The sequence below is a fragment of the Equus caballus genome, chromosome 24 (genome assembly GCF_041296265.1).
Source record: "Equus caballus isolate H_3958 breed thoroughbred chromosome 24, TB-T2T, whole genome shotgun sequence".
NCBI classification, from domain to species: domain Eukaryota; kingdom Metazoa; phylum Chordata; class Mammalia; order Perissodactyla; family Equidae; genus Equus; species Equus caballus.
Window position 1 is genome coordinate 5,275,190 of NC_091707.1, and position 23,076 is coordinate 5,298,265.

Sequence of the window (23,076 nt, forward strand, 5' to 3'; positions counted from 1 at the left end):
CGACTATGCCAGAACCACTTGGCGAACACTCCGGAATCACTTGCCGGGCATGCAGGAACCACCTCTCAGACATGCCAGAACCCCGTGCCAATGACCCCGGAAGCACCAGCCGAGCACGCCGGAACCACCTGCTCGACTCGCCAGAACCACCTGCCGATCACGCAAATATCACCTGCCGCCTACGCCACAACCAGTTGGGGAACACTTTGGAATCACCTGCCAGGCTTGCTGGAACCACCTGCCAGTCATGCCAAAATCACCTGCCAACTACGCCAGAACCGCTTGGCGGACACTGCGGAAACACCTGTCGGGCCGGCTGGAACCACATCTCAGACGTGCCAGAAACGTGTTCATGAGATGCTGGAACCACACCCCGAACAGACGGATACCACCTGCCAGAACCGCCTGAACCACCTGCTGAGCACGCCGGAACCACCTGCTCGACTCACGGGTACCACCTCCCTAACACGCCAAAATCACCTGCTGGGTATGCCAGAACCACTTGGCGGACACTCCGGAATCATCTGCCGGACATGCCGGAACCAGCTCTCAGACACACCACAACCAAGTGCCGGAGACGCCGGAAGCACCTGCCGAGCATGCCGGAGCCACCTGCTCGACTCGCCAGAAACACCTGCCGGACACGCCAAAATCACCTGCCGGGTACGCCAGAACCACCTGGCGGACACTACGGAATCACCTGCCGCGCATGCCGGAACCACCTCTCAGACTTGCCGGAAGCACGTGCCAGACACGCCGGAAACACCTACCAGACAGACCGGAACCACCTGCCAAGAACGCCGGAGCCACCTGTTCGACTCGCTGGAACCACCTGCCGGACAGGCCAATATCAACTGCTGGCTATGCCAGAACCACCTGGGGGACAGTGCGGGATCACCTGCCAGCCATGGTGGAACCACCTCTCAGACGTACCAGAACCACCTGCCGGAGAAGCTGGAAACACGTCCTGGACAGACTGGAACCACGTGACGGCCATGCCTGAACCACCTGCCGAGCACGGCGGAACCACCTGCCGGACACGCCAAAATCACCTGCGGGCTACGCCAGAACCACTTGGACGACTCTCCGAAATGACCTGCCGGGCACGTTGGAACCACCTCTCAGACGTGCCAGAAGCACGTGGCGGACAGTCCGGAATCACCTGATGGGCATACGCAACCACCTCTGACACGTACCAGAACCACGTGCCGTGCACGCCGGAACCACCTACCGGACAGACCGGAATCAACTTTTGGGCATGCCGGAACCACCAGTCAGATGTGCCAGAAACACGTGCCGGAGACGCCGGAAGCACCAGCCGAGCACGTTGCAACCACCTGCTCAACTCGCCTGAACCACCTGCCGGACACGCCTAAGTCAGCTGCCCGCTACACAAGCACCACTTCGGGGACAAGCCGGAATCACGTGAGGGGCATGCCAGCACAGCCTCTCAGACTGAACCTCGTGCCGGACACCACAGAACCACCTGCCGGACAGACCGGAACCACCTGCCGGACACGCCGGAACCACCTGCTCGACCCGCCGGAACGACCCCTGGACATGCAAAATCACCTGCCGGCTACGCCGGAAACACTTGGCGAACACTCCGGAATCACCTGCCGGGCATGCCGGAACCACCTCTCAGATATGCCAGAACCACGTGCCAATGAACCAGGAAGCACCTGCCGAGCATGCCGGAACCACCTGCTCGACTCGCCAGAACCACCTGCCGGACACGCAAAAATCACCTGCCGGCTACGCCACAACCAGTTGGGGAACACTTCGGAATCACCTGCCGGGCTTGCTGGAACCACCTGCCGCTCATGCCAAAATCACCTGCCAACTACGCCAGTACCACTTGGCGAACACTGTGGAAACACCTGTCGGGCCGGCCGGAACCACATCTCAGACGTGCCAGAACCATGTGCATGAGATGCTGGAACCACACCCCGAACAGACGGAAAACACCTGCCAGACCCGTCTGAACAACCTGCCGAGCACGCCGGAGCCACCTGCTCGACTCGCCGGAACCACCTACCTCACATGCCCAAATCACCAGCCGGGTATGCCAGAACCACTTGGCGGACACTCCCGAATCATCTGCCGGACATGCCGGAACCAGCTCTCAGAGACACCACAACCACGTGCCGGAGACGCCGGAAGCACCTGCCGAGCATGCCGGAGCCACCTGCTCGACTCGCCAGAAACACCTGCCGGACACGCCAAAATCACCTGCCGGGTACGCCAGAACCACCTGGCGGACACTCCGAAACCACCTGTCGCGCATGCCGGAACCACATCTCAGACGTGCCTGAAGCACGTGCCGGACACGCCGGAATCACCTACCAGACAGACCGGAACCACCTGCCGAGCACGCCGGAACCACCTGCTCGACTCGCCAGAACCACCTGCCGGACACGCAAAAATCACCTTCCGGCTACGCCACAACCAGTTGGGGAAAACTTCGGAATCACCTGCCGGGATTGCTGGAACCACCTGCCGGTCATGCCAAAATCACCTGCCAACTACGCCAGTACCACTTGGCGGACACTGTGGAAACACCTGTCGGGCCGGCCGGAACCACATCTCAGACGTGCCAGAACCATGTGCATGAGATGCTGGAACCACACCCTGAACAGACGGAAAACACCTGCCAGACCCGTCTGAACAACCTGCCGAGCACGCCGGAGCCACCTGCTCGACTCGCCGGAACCACCTACCTGACATGCCCAAATCACCAGCCGGGTATGCCAGAACCACTTGGCGGACACTCCGGAATCATCTGCCGGACATGCCGGAACCAGCTCTCAGACACACCACAACCACGTGCCGGAGACGCCGGAAGCACCTGCCGAGCATGCCGGAGCCACCTGCTCGACTCGCCAGAAACACCTGTCGGACACGCCAAAATCACCTGCCGGGTATGCCAGAACCACCTGTCGGACACTACGGAATCACCTGCCGCGCATGCCGGAACCACCTCTCAGACGTGCCGGAAGCACGTGCCAGACACGCCGGAAACACCTACCGGACAGACCGGAACCACCTGCCAAGAACGCCGGAGCCACCTGTTTGACTCGCTGGAACCACCTGCCGGACAGGCCAATATCAACTGCTGGCTATGCCAGAACCACCTGGGGGACAGTCCGGGATCACCTGCCAGCCATGGCGGAACCACCTCTCAGATGTACCAGAACCACCTGCCGGAGAAGCTGGAAACACGTCCTGGACAGACTGGAACCACGTGACGGCCATGCCTGAACCACCTGCCGAGCACGGCGGAACCACCTGCCGGACACGCCAAAATCACCTGCGGGCTATGCCAGAACCACTTGGACGACTCTCCGAAATAAACTGCCGGGCATGTTGGAACCACCTCTCAGACGTGCCAGAAGCACGTGGCGGACAGTCCGGAATCACCTGTTGGGCATACGCAACCACCTCTGACACGTACCAGAACCACGTGCCGTGCACGCCGGAACCACCTACCGGACAGACCGGAATCAACTTTTGGGCATGCCGGAACCACCAGTCAGATGTGCCAGAAACACGTGCCCGAGACGCCGGAAGCACCTGCCGAGCACGTCGCAACCACCTGCTCAACTCGCCTGAACCACCTGCCGGACACGCCAAAATCACCTGCCCGCTACACCAGCACCACTTCGGGGACAAGCCGGAATCACGTGAGGGGCATGCCGGCACAGCCTCTCAGACTGAACCTCGTGCCGGACCCCACAGAACCACCTGCCGGACAGACCGGAACCACCTGCCGGACACGCCGGAACCACCGGCTCGACCCGCCGGAACGACCGCTGGACATGCAAAATCACCTGCCGGCTACGCCGGAAACACTTGGCGAACACTCCGGAATCACCTGCCGGGCATGCCGGAACCACCTCTCAGATATGCCAGAACCACGTGCCAATGACCCCGGAAGTACCTGCCGAGCACCCCGGAACCACCTGCTCGACTCGCCAGAACCACCTGCCGGACACGCAAAAATCTCCTGCCGGCTACGCCACAACCAGTTGGGGAAAACTTCGGAATCACCTGCCGGGCTTGCTGGAACCACCTGCCGGTCATGCCAAAATCACCTGCCAACTACGCCAGTACCACTTGGCGGACACTGTGGAAACACCTGTCGGGCCGGCCGGAACCACATCTCAGACATGCCAGAACCATGTGCATGAGATGCTGGAACCACACCCTGAACAGACGGAAAACACCTGCCACACCCGTCTGAAAAACCTGCCGAGCACGCCGGAGCCACCTGCTCGACTTGCTGGAACCACCTACCTGACATGCCCAAATCACCAGCCGGGTATGCCAGAACCACTTGGCGGACACTCCGAAATCATCTGCCGGACATGCCGGAACCAGCTCTCAGACACACCAGAACCACGTGCCGGAGACGCCGGAAGCACCTGCCGAGCATGCCGGAGCCACCTGCTCGACTCGCCAGAAACACCTGTCGGACACGCCAAAATCACCTGCCGGGTACGCCAGAACCACCTGGCGGACACTCCGAAATCACCTGTCGCGCATGCCTTAACCACCTCTCAGACGTGCCGGAAGCACGTGCCGGACACGCCGGAATCACCTACCGGACAGACCGGAACCACCTGCCGAGCACGCCGGAGCCACCTGTTCGACTCGCTGGAACCACCTGCCGGACAGGCCAATATCAACTGCTGGCTATGCCAGAACCACCTGGGGGACGGTCCGGAATCACCTGCCAGCCATGGCGGAACCACCTCTCAGACGTACCAGAACCACCTGCCGGAGAAGCTGGAAACACGTCCTGGACAATCTGGAACCACCTGCCGGCCAAGCCTGAACCACCTGCCAAGCACAACGGAACAACCTGCCAGACACGCCAAAATCACCTGCGTGTTATGCCAGAACCACTTGGAGGACTCTCTGGGATGACCTGCCGGGCATGCCGGAACCACCTCTCAGATGTGCCAGAACCATGTGGCGGACAGTCCGGAATCACCTGTTGGGCATGCGCAACCACCTCTGAGACGTACCAGAACCACATGCCGTGCAGGCTGGAACCACCTACCGGACAGACCGGAATCCACTTTTGGGCATGCCGGAACCACCAGTCAGATGTGCCAGAAACACGTGCCGGAGACGCCGGAAGCACCTGCGGAGCATGTCGCAACCACCTGCTCAACTCGCCTGAACCACCTGCCGGACACGCCAAAATCACCTGCCCGCTACACCAGCACCACTTCGGGGACAAGCAGGAATCACGTGAGGGGCATGCCGGCACAGCCTCTCAGACTGAACCTCGTGCCGGGCACCACAGAACCAGCTGCCGGACAGACCGGAACCACCTGCCGGACACGCCGGAACCACCGGCTCGACCCGCCGGAACGACCGCTGGACATGCAAAATCACCTGCCGGCTACGCCGGAAACACTTGGCGAACACTCCAGAATCACCTGCCGGGCATGCCGGAACCACCTCTCAGATATGCCAGAACCACGTGCCAATGACCCCGGAAGCACCTGCCGAGCACGCCGGAACCACCTGCTCGACTCGCCAGAACCACCTGCCGGACACGCAAAAATCACCTGCCGGCTACGCCTCAACCAGTTGGGGAACACTTCGGAATCACCTGCCGGGCTTGCTGGAACCACCTGCCGGTCATGCCAAAATCACCTGCCAACTACGCCAGTACCACTTGGCGGACACTGTGGAAACACCTGTCGGGCCGGCCGGAACCACATCTCAGACGTGCCAGAACCATGTGCATGAGATGCTGAAACCACACCCCGAACAGACGGAAAACACCTGCCAGACCCGTCTGAACAACCTTCCGAGCACGCCGGAGCACCTGCTCGACTCGCCGGAACCACCTACCTGACATGCCCAAATCACCAGCCTGGTATGCCAGAACCACTTGGCGGACACTCCCGAATCATCTGCCGGACATGCCGGAACCAGCTCTCAGACACACCAGAACCACGTGCCGGAGACGCCGGAAGCACCTGCCGAGCATGCCGGAGCCACCTGCTCGACTCGCCAGAAACACCTGTCGGACACGCCAAAATCACCTGCCGGGTATGCCAGAACCACCTGTCGGACACTACGGAATCACCTGCCGCGCATGCCGGAACCACCTCTCAGACGTGCCGGAAGCACGTGCCAGACAGGCCGGAAACACCTACCGGACAGACCGGAACCACCTGCCAAGAACGCCGGAGCCACCTGTTTGACTCGCTGGAACCACCTGCCGGACAGGCCAATATCAACTGCTGGCTATGCCAGAACCACCTGGGGGACAGTCCGGGATCACCTGCCAGCCATGGCTGAACCACCTCTCAGATGTACCAGAACCACCTGCCGGAGAAGCTGGAAACACGTCCTGGACAGACTGGAACCACGTGACGGCCATGCCTGAACCACCTGCCGAGCACGGCGGAACCACCTGCCGGACACGCCAAAATCACCTGCGGGCTATGCCAGAACCACTTGGACGACTCTCCGAAATAAACTGCCGGGCATGTTGGAACCACCTCTCAGACGTGCCAGAAGCACGTGGCGGACAGTCCGGAATCACCTGTTGGGCATACGCAACCACCTCTGACACGTACCAGAACCACGTGCCGTGCACGCCAGAACCACCTACCGGACAGACCGGAATCAACTTTTGGGCATGCCGGAACCACCAGTCAGATGTGCCAGAAACACGTGCCCGAGACGCCGGAAGCACCTGCCGAGCACGTCGCAACCACCTGCTCAACTCGCCTGAACCACCTGCCGGACACGCCAAAATCACCTGCCCGCTACACCAGCACCACTTCGGGGACAAGCCGGAATCACGTGAGGGGCATGCCGGCACAGCCTCTCAGACTGAACCTCGTGCCGGACCCCACAGAACCACCTGCCGGACAGACCGGAACCACCTGCCGGACACGCCGGAACCACCGGCTCGACCCGCCGGAACGACCGCTGGACATGCAAAATCACCTGCCGGCTACGCCGGAAACACTTGGCGAACACTCCGGAATCACCTGCCGGGCATGCCGGAACCACCTCTCAGATATGCCAGAACCACGTGCCAATGACCCCGGAAGTACCTGCCGAGCACCCCGGAACCACCTGCTCGACTCGCCAGAACCACCTGCCGGACACGCAAAAATCACCTGCCGGCTACGCCACAACCAGTTGGGGAAAACTTCGGAATCACCTGCCGGGCTTGCTGGAACCACCTGCCGGTCATGCCAAAATCACCTGCCAACTACGCCAGTACCACTTGGCGGACACTGTGGAAACACCTGTCGGGCCGGCCGGAACCACATCTCAGACATGCCAGAACCATGTGCATGAGATGCTGGAACCACACCCTGAACAGACGGAAAACACCTGCCACACCCGTCTGAAAAACCTGCCGAGCACGCCGGAGCCACCTGCTCGACTCGCCAGAAACACCTGCCGGACACGCCAAAATAACCTGCCGGGTACGCCAGAACCACCTGGCGGACACTACGGAATCACCTGCCGCGCATGCCGGAACCACCTCTCAGACTTGCCGGAAGCACGTGCCAGACACGCCGGAAACACCTACCAGACAGACCGGAACCACCTGCCAAGAACGCCGGAGCCACCTGTTCGACTCGCTGGAACCACCTGCCGGACAGGCCAATATCAACTGCTGGCTATGCCAGAACCACCTGGGGGACAGTGCGGGATCACCTGCCAGCCATGGTGGAACCACCTCTCAGACGTACCAGAACCACCTGCCGGAGAAGCTGGAAACACGTCCTGGACAGACTGGAACCACGTGACGGCCATGCCTGAACCACCTGCCGAGCACGGCGGAACCACCTGCCGGACACGCCAAAATCACCTGCGGGCTACGCCAGAACCACTTGGACGACTCTCCGAAATGACCTGCCGGGCACGTTGGAACCACCTCTCAGACGTGCCAGAAGCACGTGGCGGACAGTCCGGAATCACCTGATGGGCATACGCAACCACCTCTGACACGTACCAGAACCACGTGCCGTGCACGCCGGAACCACCTACCGGACAGACCGGAATCAACTTTTGGGCATGCCGGAACCACCAGTCAGATGTGCCAGAAACACGTGCCGGAGACGCCGGAAGCACCAGCCGAGCACGTTGCAACCACCTGCTCAACTCGCCTGAACCACCTGCCGGACACGCCAAAGTCAGCTGCCCGCTACACAAGCACCACTTCGGGGACAAGCCGGAATCACGTGAGGGGCATGCCGGCACAGCCTCTCAGACTGAACCTCGTGCCGGACACCACAGAACCACCTGCCGGACAGACCGGAACCACCTGCCGGACACGCCGGAACCACCTGCTCGACCCGCCGGAACGACCCCTGGACATGCAAAATCACCTGCCGGCTACGCCGGAAACACTTGGCGAACACTCCGGAATCACCTGCCGGGCATGCCGGAACCACCTCTCAGATATGCCAGAACCACGTGCCAATGAACCAGGAAGCACCTGCCGAGCATGCCGGAACCACCTGCTCGACTCGCCAGAACCACCTGCCGGACACGCAAAAATCACCTGCTGGCTACGCCACAACCAGTTGGGGAACACTTCGGAATCACCTGCCGGGCTTGCTGGAACCACCTGCCGCTCATGCCAAAATCACCTGCCAACTACGCCAGTACCACTTGGCGGACACTGTGGAAACACCTGTCGGGCCGGCCAGAACCACATCTCAGACGTGCCAGAACCATGTGCATGAGATGCTGGAACCACACCCCGAACAGACGGAAAACACCTGCCAGACCCGTCTGAACAACCTGCCGAGCACGCCGGAGCCACCTGCTCGACTCGCCGGAACCACCTACCTCACATGCCCAAATCACCAGCCGGGTATGCCAGAACCACTTGGCGGACACTCCCGAATCATCTGCCGGACATGCCGGAACCAGCTCTCAGAGACACCACAACCACGTGCCGGAGACGCCGGAAGCACCTGCCGAGCATGCCGGAGCCACCTGCTCGACTCGCCAGAAACACCTGCCGGACACGCCAAAATCACCTGCCGGGTACGCCAGAACCACCTGGCGGACACTCCGAAACCACCTGTCGCGCATGCCGGAACCACATCTCAGACGTGCCGGAAGCACGTGCCGGACACGCCGGAATCACCTACCAGACAGACCGGAACCACCTGCCGAGCACACCGGAACCACCTGCTCGACTCGCCAGAACCACCTGCCGGACACGCAAAAATCACCTTCCGGCTACGCCACAACCAGTTGGGGAAAACTTCGGAATCACCTGCCGGGATTGCTGGAACCACCTGCCGGTCATGCCAAAATCACCTGCCAACTACGCCAGTACCACTTGGCGGACACTGTGGAAACACCTGTCGGGCCGGCCGGAACCACATCTCAGACGTGCCAGAACCATGTGCATGAGATGCTGGAACCACACCCTGAACAGACGGAAAACACCTGCCAGACCCGTCTGAACAACCTGCCGAGCACGCCGGAGCCACCTGCTCGACTCGCCGGAACCACCTACCTGACATGCCCAAATCACCAGCCGGGTATGCCAGAACCACTTGGCGGACACTCCGGAATCATCTGCCGGACATGCCGGAACCAGCTCTCAGACACACCAGAACCACGTGCCGGAGACGCCGGAAGCACCTGCCGAGCATGCCGGAGCCACCTGCTCGACTCGCCAGAAACACCTGTCGGACACGCCAAAATCACCTGCCGGGTATGCCAGAACCACCTGTCGGACACTACGGAATCACCTGCCGCGCATGCCGGAACCACCTCTCAGACGTGCCGGAAGCACGTGCCAGACACGCCGGAAACACCTACCGGACAGACCGGAACCACCTGCCAAGAACGCCGGAGCCACCTGTTTGACTCACTGGAACCACCTGCCGGACAGGCCAATATCAACTGCTGGCTATGCCAGAACCACCTGGGGGACAGTCCGGGATCACCTGCCAGCCATGGCGGAACCACCTCTCAGATGTACCAGAACCACCTGCCGGAGAAGCTGGAAACACGTCCTGGACAGACTGGAACCACGTGACGGCCATGCCTGAACCACCTGCCGAGCACGGCGGAACCACCTGCCGGACACGCCAAAATCACCTGCGGGCTATGCCAGAACCACTTGGACGACTCTCCGAAATAAACTGCCGGGCATGTTGGAACCACCTCTCAGACGTGCCAGAAGCACGTGGCGGACAGTCCGGAATCACCTGTTGGGCATACGCAACCACCTCTGACACGTACCAGAACCACGTGCCGTGCACGCCGGAACCACCTACCGGACAGACCGGAATCAACTTTTGGGCATGCCGGAACCACCAGTCAGATGTGCCAGAAACACGTGCCCGAGACGCCGGAAGCACCTGCCGAGCACGTCGCAACCACCTGCTCAACTCGCCTGAACCACCTGCCGGACACGCCAAAATCACCTGCCCGCTACACCAGCACCACTTCGGGGACAAGCCGGAATCACGTGAGGGGCATGCCGGCACAGCCTCTCAGACTGAACCTCGTGCCGGACACCACAGAACCACCTGCCGGACAGACCGGAACCACCTGCCGGACACGCCGGAACCACCGGCTCGACCCGCCGGAACGACCGCTGGACATGCAAAATCACCTGCCGGCTACGCCGGAAACACTTGGCGAACACTCCGGAATCACCTGCCGGGCATGCCGGAACCACCTCTCAGATATGCCAGAACCACGTGCCAATGACCCCGGAAGTACCTGCCGAGCACCCCGGAACCACCTGCTCGACTCGCCAGAACCACCTGCCGGACACGCAAAAATCTCCTGCCGGCTACGCCACAACCAGTTGGGGAAAACTTCGGAATCACCTGCCGGGCTTGCTGGAACCACCTGCCGGTCATGCCAAAATCACCTGCCAACTACGCCAGTACCACTTGGCGGACACTGTGGAAACACCTGTCGGGCCGGCCGGAACCACATCTCAGACATGCCAGAACCATGTGCATGAGATGCTGGAACCACACCCTGAACAGACGGAAAACACCTGCCACACCCGTCTGAAAAACCTGCCGAGCACGCCGGAGCCACCTGCTCGACTTGCTGGAACCACCTACCTGACATGCCCAAATCACCAGCCGGGTATGCCAGAACCACTTGGCGGACACTCCGAAATCATCTGCCGGACATGCCGGAACCAGCTCTCAGACACACCAGAACCACGTGCCGGAGACGCCGGAAGCACCTGCCGAGCATGCCGGAGCCACCTGCTCGACTCGCCAGAAACACCTGTCGGACACGCCAAAATCACCTGCCGGGTACGCCAGAACCACCTGGCGGACACTCCGAAATCACCTGTCGCGCATGCCGGAACCACCTCTCAGACGTGCCGGAAGCACGTGCCGGACACGCCGGAATCACCTACCGGACAGACCGGAACCACCTGCCGAGCACGCCGGAGCCACCTGTTCGACTCGCTGGAACCACCTGCCGGACAGGCCAATATCAACTGCTGGCTATGCCAGAACCACCTGGGGGACGGTCCGGAATCACCTGCCAGCCATGGCGGAACCACCTCTCAGACGTACCAGAACCACCTGCCGGAGAAGCTGGAAACACGTCCTGGACAGTCTGGAACCACCTGCCGGCCAAGCCTGAACCACCTGCCAAGCACAACGGAACAACCTGCCAGACACGCCAAAATCACCTGCGTGTTATGCCAGAACCACTTGGAGGACTCTCTGGGATGACCTGCCGGGCATGCCGGAACCACCTCTCAGATGTGCCAGAACCATGTGGCGGACAGTCCGGAATCACCTGTTGGGCATGCGCAACCACCTCTGAGACGTACCAGAACCACATGCCGTGCAGGCTGGAACCACCTACCGGACAGACCGGAATCCACTTTTGGGCATGCCGGAACCACCAGTCAGATGTGCCAGAAACACGTGCCGGAGACGCCGGAAGCACCTGCGGAGCATGTCGCAACCACCTGCTCAACTCGCCTGAACCACCTGCCGGACACGCCAAAATCACCTGCCCGCTACACCAGCACCACTTCGGGGACAAGCCGGAATCACGTGAGGGGCATGCCGGCACAGCCTCTCAGACTGAACCTCGTGCCGGGCACCACAGAACCAGCTGCCGGACAGACCGGAACCACCTGCCGGACACGCCGGAACCACCGGCTCGACCCGCCGGAACGACCGCTGGACATGCAAAATCACCTGCCGGCTACGCCGGAAACACTTGGCGAACACTCCAGAATCACCTGCCGGGCATGCCGGAACCACCTCTCAGATATGCCAGAACCACGTGCCAATGACCCCGGAAGCACCTGCCGAGCACGCCGGAACCACCTGCTCGACTCGCCAGAACCACCTGCCGGACACGCAAAAATCACCTGCCGGCTACGCCTCAACCAGTTGGGGAACACTTCGGAATCACCTGCCGGGCTTGCTGGAACCACCTGCCGGTCATGCCAAAATCACCTGCCAACTACGCCAGTACCACTTGGCGGACACTGTGGAAACACCTGTCGGGCCGGCCGGAACCACATCTCAGACGTGCCAGAACCATGTGCATGAGATGCTGAAACCACACCCCGAACAGACGGAAAACACCTGCCAGACCCGTCTGAACAACCTTCCGAGCACGCCGGAGCACCTCCTCAACTCGCCGGAACCACCTACCTGACATGCCCAAATCACCAGCCTGGTATGCCAGAACCACTTGGCGGACACTCCCGAATCATCTGCCGGACATGCCGGAACCAGCTCTCAGACACACCAGAACCACGTGCCGGAGACGCCAGAAGCACCTGCCGAGCATGCCGGAGCCACCTGCTCGACTCGCCAGAAACACCTGTCGGACACGCCAAAATCACCTGCCGGGTATGCCAGAACCACCTGTCGGACACTACGGAATCACCTGCCGCGCATGCCGGAACCACCTCTCAGACGTGCCGGAAGCACGTGCCAGACAGGCCGGAAACACCTACCGGACAGACCGGAACCACCTGCCAAGAACGCCGGAGCCACCTGTTTGACTCGCTGGAACCACCTGCCGGACAGGCCAATATCAACTGCTGGCTATGCCAGAACCACCTGGGGGACAGTCCGGGATCACCTGCCAGCCATGGCGGAACCACCTCTCAGATGTACCAGAACCACCTGCCGGAGAAGCTGGAAACACGTCCTGGACAGACTGGAACCACGTGACGGCCATGCCTGAACCACCTGCCGAGCACGGCAGAACCACCTGCCGGACACGCCAAAATCACCTGCGGGCTATGCCAGAACCACTTGGACGACTCTCCGAAATAAACTGCCGGGCATGTTGGAACCACCTCTCAGACGTGCCAGAAGCACGTGGCGGACAGTCCGGAATCACCTGTTGGGCATACGCAACCACCTCTGACACGTACCAGAACCACGTGCCGTGCACGCCGGAACCACCTACCGGACAGACCGGAATCAACTTTTGGGCATGCCGGAACCACCAGTCAGATGTGCCAGAAACACGTGCCCGAGACGCCGGAAGCACCTGCCGAGCACGTCGCAACCACCTGCTCAACTCGCCTGAACCACCTGCCGGACACGCCAAAATCACCTGCCCGCTACACCAGCACCACTTCGGGGACAAGCCGGAATCACGTGAGGGGCATGCCGGCACAGCCTCTCAGACTGAACCTCGTGCCGGACCCCACAGAACCACCTGCCGGACAGACCGGAACCACCTGCCGGACACGCCGGAAGCACCGGCTCGACCCGCCGGAACGACCGCTGGACATGCAAAATCACCTGCCGGCTACGCCGGAAACACTTGGCGAACACTCCGGAATCACCTGCCGGGCATGCCGGAACCACCTCTCAGATATGCCAGAACCACGTGCCAATGACCCCGGAAGTACCTGCCGAGCACCCCGGAACCACCTGCTCGACTCGCCAGAACCACCTGCCGGACACGCAAAAATCACCTGCCGGCTACGCCACAACCAGTTGGGGAAAACTTCGGAATCACCTGCCGGGCTTGCTGGAACCACCTGCCGGTCATGCCAAAATCACCTGCCAACTACGCCAGTACCACTTGGCGGACACTGTGGAAACACCTGTCGGGCCGGCCGGAACCACATCTCAGACATGCCAGAACCATGTGCATGAGATGCTGGAACCACACCCTGAACAGACGGAAAACACCTGCCACACCCGTCTGAACAACCTGCCGAGCACGCCGGAGCCACCTGCTCGACTTGCTGGAACCACCTACCTGACATGCCCAAATCACCAGCCGGGTATGCCAGAACCACTTGGCGGACACTCCGAAATCATCTGCCGGACATGCCGGAACCAGCTCTCAGACACACCAGAACCACGTGCCGGAGACGCCGGAAGCACCTGCCGAGCATGCCGGAGCCACCTGCTCGACTCGCCAGAAACACCTGTCGGACACGCCAAAATCACCTGCCGGGTACGCCAGAACCACCTGGCGGACACTCCGAAATCACCTGTCGCGCATGCCGGAACCACCTCTCAGACGTGCCGGAAGCACGTGCCGGACACGCCGGAATCACCTACCGGACAGACCGGAACCACCTGCCGAGCAAGCCGGAGCCACCTGTTCGACTCGCTGGAACCACCTGCCGGACAGGCCAATATCAACTGCTGGCTATGCCAGAACCACCTGGGGGACGGTCCGGAATCACCTGCCAGCCATGGCGGAACCACCACTCAGACGTACCAAAACCACCTGCCGGAGAAGCTGGAAACACGTCCTGGACAGTCTGGAACCACCTGCCGGCCAAGCCTGAACCACCTGCCAAGCACAACGGAACAACCTGCCAGACATGCCAAAATCACCTGCGTGTTATGCCAGAACCACTTGGAGGACTCTCTGGGATGACCTGCCGGGCATGCCGGAACCACCTCTCAGACGTGCCAGAACCATGTGGCGGACAGTCCGGAATCACCTGTTGGGCATGCGCAACCACCTCTGAGACGTACCAGAACCACATGCCGTGCAGGCTGGAACCACCTACCGGACAGACCGGAATCACCTTTCGGGCATGCCGGAACCACCTGTCAGATGTGCCAGAAACACGTGCCGGAGATGCCGGAAGCACCTGCCAAGCACGTTGGAACCACCTGCTCAACTCGCCTGAACCACCTGCCGGACATGCCAAAATCACCTGCCGACTATGCCAGAACCACTTGGCGAACACTCCGGAATCACTTGCCGGGCATGCAGGAACCACCTCTCAGACATGCCAGAACCCCGTGCCAATGACCCCGGAAGCACCAGCCGAGCACGCCGGAACCACCTGCTCGACTCGCCAGAACCACCTGCCGATCACGCAAAAATCACCTGCCGCCTACGCCACAACCAGTTGGTGAACACTTTGGAATCACCTGCCAGGCTTGCTGGAACCACCTGCCAGTCATGCCAAAATCACCTGCCAACTACGCCAGAACCGCTTGGCGGACACTGCGGAAACACCTGTCGGGCCGGCTGGAACCACATCTCAGACGTGCCAGAAACGTGTTCATGAGATGCTGGAACCACACCCCGAACAGACGGATACCACCTGCCAGAACCGCCTGAACCACCTGCTGAGCACGCCGGAACCACCTGCTCGACTCATGGGTACCACCTCCCTAACACGCCAAAATCACCTGCTGGGTATGCCAGAACCACTTGGCGGACACTCCGGAATCATCTGCCGGACATGCCGGAACCAGCTCTCAGACACACCACAACCAAGTGCCGGAGACGCCGGAAGCACCTGCCGAGCATGCCGGAGCCACCTGCTCGACTCGCCAGAAAGACCTGCCGGACACGCCAAAATCACCTGCCGGGTACGCCAGAACCACCTGGCGGACACTACGGAATCACCTGCCGCGCATGCCGGAACCACCTCTCAGACTTGCCGGAAGCATGTGCCAGACACGCCAGAAACACCTACCAGACAGACCGGAACCACCTGCCAAGAACGCCGGAGCCACCTGTTCGACTCGCTGGAACCACCTGCCGGACAGGCCAATATCAACTGCTGGCTATGCCAGAACCACCTGGGGGACAGTGCGGGATCACCTGCCAGCCATGGTGGAACCACCTCTCAGACGTACCAGAACCACCTGCCGGAGAAGCTGGAAACACGTCCTGGACAGACTGGAACCACGTGACGGCCATGCCTGAACCACCTGCCGAGCACGGCGGAACCACCTGCCGGACACGCCAAAATCACCTGCGGGCTACGCCAGAACCACTTGGACGACTCTCCGAAATGACCTGCCGGGCACGTTGGAACCACCTCTCAGACGTGCCAGAAGCACGTGGCGGACAGTCCGGAATCACCTGATGGGCATACGCAACCACCTCTGACACGTACCAGAACCACGTGCCGTGCACGCCGGAACCACCTACCGGACAGACCGGAATCAACTTTTGGGCATGCCGGAACCACCAGTCAGATGTGCCAGAAACACGTGCCGGAGACGCCGGAAGCACCAGCCGAGCACGTTGCAACCACCTGCTCAACTCGCCTGAACCACCTGCCGGACACGCCAAAGTCAGCTGCCTGCTACACAAGCACCACTTCGGGGACAAGCCGGAATCACGTGAGGGGCATGCCGGCACAGCCTCTCAGACTGAACCTCGTGCCGGACACCACAGAACCACCTGCCGGACAGACCGGAACCACCTGCCGGACACGCCGGAACGACCTGCTCGACCCGCCGGAACGACCCCTGGACATGCAAAATCACCTGCCGGCTACGCCGGAAACACTTGGCGAACACTCCGGAATCACCTGCCGGGCATGCCGGAACCACCTCTCAGATATGCCAGAACCACGTGCCAATGAACCAGGAAGCACCTGCCGAGCATGCCGGAACCACCTGCTCGACTCGCCAGAACCACCTGCCGGACACGCAAAAATCACCTGCCGGCTACGCCACAACCAGTTGGGGAACACTTCGGAATCACCTGCCGGGCTTGCTGGAACCACCTGCCGCTCATGCCAAAATCACCTGCCAACTACGCCAGTACCACTTGGCGGACACTGTGGAAACACCTGTCGGGCCGGCCGGAACCACATCTCAGACGTGCCAGAACCATGTGCATGAGATGCTGGAACCACACCCCGAACAGACGGAAAACACCTGCCAGACCCGTCTGAACAACCTGCCGAGCACGCCGGAGCCACCTGCTCGACTCGCCGGAACCACCTACCTCACATGCCCAAATCACCAGCCGGGTATGCCAGAACCACTTGGCGGACACTCCCGAATCATCTGCCGGACATGAGGGAACCAGCTCTCAGAGACACCACAACCACGTGCCGGAGACGCCGGAAGCACCTGCCGAGCATGCCGGAGCCACCTGCTCGACTCGCCAGAAACACCTGCCGGACACGCCAAAATCACCTGCCGGGTACGCCAGAACCACCTGGCGGACACTCCGAAACCACCTGTCGCGCATGCCGGAACCACATCTCAGACGTGCCGGAAGCACGTGCCGGACACGCCGGAATCACCTACCAGACAGACCGGAACCACCTGCCGAGCACGCCGGAACCACCTGCTCGACTCGCCAGAACCACCTGCCGGACACGCAAAAATCACCTTCCGGCTACGCCACAACCAGTTGGGGAAAACTTCGGAATCACCTGCCGGGATTGCTGGAACCACCTGCCGGTCATGCCAAAATCACCTGCCAACTACGCCAGTACCACTTGGCGGACACTGTGGAAACACCTGTCGGGCCGGCCGGAACCACATCTCAGACGTGCCAGAACCATGTGCATGAGATGCTGGAACCACACCCCGAACAGACGGAAAACACCTGCCAGACCCGTCTGAACAACCTGCCGAGCACGCCGGAGCCACCTGCTCGACTCGCCGGAACCACCTACCTGACATGCCCAAATCACCAGCCGGGTATGCCAGAACCACTTGGCGGACACTCCGGAATCATCTGCCGGACATGCCGGAACCAGCTCTCAGACACACCAGAACCACGTGCCGGAGACGCCGGAAGCACCTGCCGAGCATGCCGGAGCCACCTGCTCGACTCGCCAGAAACACCTGTCGGACACGCCAAAATCACCTGCCGGGTATGCCAGAACCACCTGTCGGACACTACGGAATCACCTGCCGCGCATGCCGGAACCACCTCTCAGACGTGCCGGAAGCACGTGCCAGACAGGCCGGAAACACCTACCGGACAGACCGGAACCACCTGCCAAGAACGCCGGAGCCACCTGTTTGACTCGCTGGTACCACCTGCCGGACAGGCCAATATCAACTGCTGGCTATGCCAGAACCACCTGGGGGACAGTCCGGGATCACCTGCCAGCCATGGCGGAACCACCTCTCAGATGTACCAGAACCACCTGCCGGAGAAGCTGGAAACACGTCCTGGACAGACTGGAACCACGTGACGGCCATGCCTGAACCACCTGCCGAGCACGGCGGAACCACCTGCCGGACACGCCAAAATCACCTGCGGGCTATGCCAGAACCACTTGGACGACTCTCCGCAATAAACTGCCGGGCATGTTGGAACCACCTCTCAGACGTGCCAGAAGCACGTGGCGGACAGTCCGGAATCACCTGTTGGGCATACGCAACCACCTCTGACACGTACCAGAACCACGTGCCGTGCACGCCGGAACCACCTACCGGACAGACCGGAATCAACTTTTGGGCATGCCGGAACCACCAGTCAGATGTGCCAGAAACACGTGCCCGAGACGCCGGAAGCACCTGCCGAGCACGTCGCAACCACCTGCTCAACTCGCCTGAACCACCTGCCGGACACGCCAAAATCACCTGCCCGCTACACCAGCACCACTTCGGGGACAAGCCGGAATCACGTGAGGGGCATGCCGGCACAGCCTCTCAGACTGAACCTCGTGCCGGACCCCACAGAACCACCTGCCGGACAGACCGGAACCACCTGCCGGACACGCCGGAACCACCGGCTCGACCCGCCGGAACGACCGCTGGACATGCAAAATCACCTGCCGGCTACGCCGGAAACACTTGGCGAACACTCCAGAATCACCTGCCGGGCATGCCGGAACCACCTCTCAGATATGCCAGAACCACGTGCCAATGACCCCGGAAGTACCTGCCGAGCACCCCGGAACCACCTGCTCGACTCGCCAGAACCACCTGCCGGACACGCAAAAATCTCCTGCCGGCTACGCCACAACCAGTTGGGGAAAACTTCGGAATCACCTGCCGGGCTTGCTGGAACCACCTGCCGGTCATGCCAAAATCACCTGCCAACTACGCCAGTACCACTTGGCGGACACTGTGGAAACACCTGTCGGGCCGGCCGGAACCACATCTCAGACATGCCAGAACCATGTGCATGAGATGCTGGAACCACACCCTGAACAGACGGAAAACACCTGCCACACCCGTCTGAAAAACCTGCCGAGCACGCCGGAGCCACCTGCTCGACTTGCTGGAACCACCTACCTGACATGCCCAAATCACCAGCCGGGTATGCCAGAACCACTTGGCGGACACTCCGAAATCATCTGCCGGACATGCCGGAACCAGCTCTCAGACACACCAGAACCACGTGCCGGAGACGCCGGAAGCACCTGCCGAGCATGCCGGAGCCACCTGCTCGACTCGCCAGAAACACCTGTCGGACACGCCAAAATCACCTGCCGGGTACGCCAGAACCACCTGGCGGACACTCCGAAATCACCTGTCGCGCATGCCGGAACCACCTCTCAGACGTGCCGGAAGCACGTGCCGGACACGCCGGAATCACCTACCGGACAGACCGGAACCACCTGCCGAGCACGCCGGAGCCACCTGTTCGACTCGCTGGAACCACCTGCCGGACAGGCCAATATCAACTGCTGGCTATGCCAGAACCACCTGGGGGACGGTCCGGAATCACCTGCCAGCCATGGCGGAACCACCTCTCAGACGTACCAGAACCACCTGCCGGAGAAGCTGGAAACACGTCCTGGACAGTCTGGAACCACCTGCCGGCCAAGCCTGAACCACCTGCCAAGCACAACGGAACAACCTGCCAGACACGCCAAAATCACCTGCGTGTTATGCCAGAACCACTTGGAGGACTCTCTGGGATGACCTGCCGGGCATGCCGGAACCACCTCTCAGATGTGCCAGAACCATATGGCGGACAGTCCGGAATCACCTGTTGGGCATGCGCAACCACCTCTGAGACGTACCAGAACCACATGCCGTGCAGGCTGGAACCACCTACCGGACAGACCGGAATCCACTTTTGGGCATGCCGGAACCACCAGTCAGATGTGCCAGAAACACGTGCCGGAGACGCCGGAAGCACCTGCGGAGCACGTCGCAACCACCTGCTCAACTCGCCTGAACCACCTGCCGGACACGCCAAAATCACCTGTCCGCTACACCAGCACCACTTCGGGGACAAGCCGGAATCACGTGAGGGGCATGCCGGCACAGCCTCTCAGACTGAACCTCGTGCCGGGCACCACAGAACCAGCTGCCGGACAGACCGGAACCACCTGCCGGACACGCCGGAACCACCGGCTCGACCCGCCGGAACGACCGCTGGACATGCAAAATCACCTGCCGGCTACGCCGGAAACACTTGGCGAACACTCCAGAATCACCTGCCGGGCATGCCGGAACCACCTCTCAGATATGCCAGAACCACGTGCCAATGACCCCGGAAGCACCTGCCGAGCACGCCGGAACCACCTGCTCGACTCGCCAGAACCACCTGCCGGACACGCAAAAATCACCTGCCGGCTACGCCACAACCAGTTGGGGAACACTTCGGAATCACCTGCCGGGCTTGCTGGAACCACCTGCCGGTCATGCCAAAATCACCTGCCAACTACGCCAGTACCACTTGGCGGACACTGTGGAAACACCTGTCGGGCCGGCCGGAACCACATCTCAGACGTGCCAGAACCATGTGCATGAGATGCTGGAACCACACCCCGAACAGACGGAAAACACCTGCCAGACCCGTCTGAACAACCTTCCGAGCACGCCGGAGCACCTGCTCGACTCGCCGGAACCACCTACCTGACATGCCCAAATCACCAGCCTGGTATGCCAGAACCACTTGGCGGACACTCCCGAATCATCTGCCGGACATGCCGGAACCAGCTCTCAGACACACCAGAACCACGTGCCGGAGACGCCGGAAGCACCTGCCGAGCATGCCGGAGCCACCTGCTCGACTCACCAGAAATACCTGCCGGACACGCCAAAATCACCTGCCGGGTACGCCAGAACCACCTGGTGGACACTCCGAGACCACCTGTCGCACATGCCGGAACCACCTCTCAGACGTGCCGGAAGCACTTGCTGCACACGCCGGAATCACCTACCGGACAGACCGGAACCACCTGCCGAGCACGCCGGAGCCACCTGTTCGACTCGCTGGAACCACCTGCCGGACAGGCCAATATCAACTGCTGGCTATGCCAGAACCACCTGGGGGACGGTCCGGAATCGCCTACCAGCCAAGGCGGAACCACCTCTCAGACGTACCAGAACCACCTGCCGGAGAAGCTGGAAACACGTCCTGGACAGTCTGGAACCACCTGCCGGCCAAGCCTGAACCACCTGCCAAGCACAACGGAACTACCTGCCAGACACGCCAAAATCGCCTGCGTGTTATGCCAGAACCACTTGGAGGACTCTCTGGGATGACCTGCCGGGCATGCCGGAACCACCTCTCAGACGTGCCAGAACCATGTGGCGGACAGTCCGGAATCACCTGTTGGGCATGCGCAACCACCTCTGAGACGTACCAGAACCACATGCCGTGCAGGCTGGAACCACCTACCGGACAGACCGGAATCACCTTTCGGGCATGCCGGAACCACCTGTCAGATGTGCCAGAAACACGTGCCGGAGACGCCGGAAGCACCTGCCAAGCACGTTGGAACCACCTGCTCAACTCGCCTGAACCACCTGCCGGACATGCCAAAATCACCTGCCGACTATGCCAGAACCACTTGGCGAACACTCCGGAATCACTTGCCGGGCATGCAGGAACCACCTCTCAGACATGCCAGAACCCCGTGCCAATGACCCCGGAAGCACCAGCCGAGCACGCCGGAACCACCTGCTCGACTCGCCAGAACCACCTGCCGATCACGCAAAAATCACCTGCCGCCTACGCCACAACCAGTTGGTGAACACTTTGGAATCACCTGCCAGGCTTGCTGGAACCACCTGCCAGTCATGCCAAAATCACCTGCCAACTACGCCAGAACCGCTTGGCGGACACTGCGGAAACACCTGTCGGGCCGGCTGGAACCACATCTCAGACGTGCCAGAAACGTGTTCATGAGATGCTGGAACCACACCCCGAACAGACGGATACCACCTGCCAGAACCGCCTGAACCACCTGCTGAGCACGCCGGAACCACCTGCTCGACTCATGGGTACCACCTCCCTAACACGCCAAAATCACCTGCTGGGTATGCCAGAACCACTTGGCGGACACTCCGGAATCATCTGCCGGACATGCCGGAACCAGCTCTCAGACACACCACAACCAAGTGCCGGAGACGCCGGAAGCACCTGCCGAGCATGCCGGAGCCACCTGCTCGACTCGCCAGAAAGACCTGCCGGACACGCCAAAATCACCTGCCGGGTACGCCAGAACCACCTGGCGGACACTACGGAATCACCTGCCGCGCATGCCGGAACCACCTCTCAGACTTGCCGGAAGCACGTGCCAGACACGCCAGAAACACCTACCAGACAGACCGGAACCACCTGCCAAGAACGCCGGAGCCACCTGTTCGACTCGCTGGAACCACCTGCCGGACAGGCCAATATCAACTGCTGGCTATGCCAGAACCACCTGGGGGACAGTGCGGGATCACCTGCCAGCCATGGTGGAACCACCTCTCAGACGTACCAGAACCACCTGCCGGAGAAGCTGGAAACACGTCCTGGACAGACTGGAACCACGTGACGGCCATGCCTGAACCACCTGCCGAGCACGGCGGAACCACCTGCCGGACACGCCAAAATCACCTGCGGGCTACGCCAGAAGCACTTGGACGACTCTCCGAAATGACCTGCCGG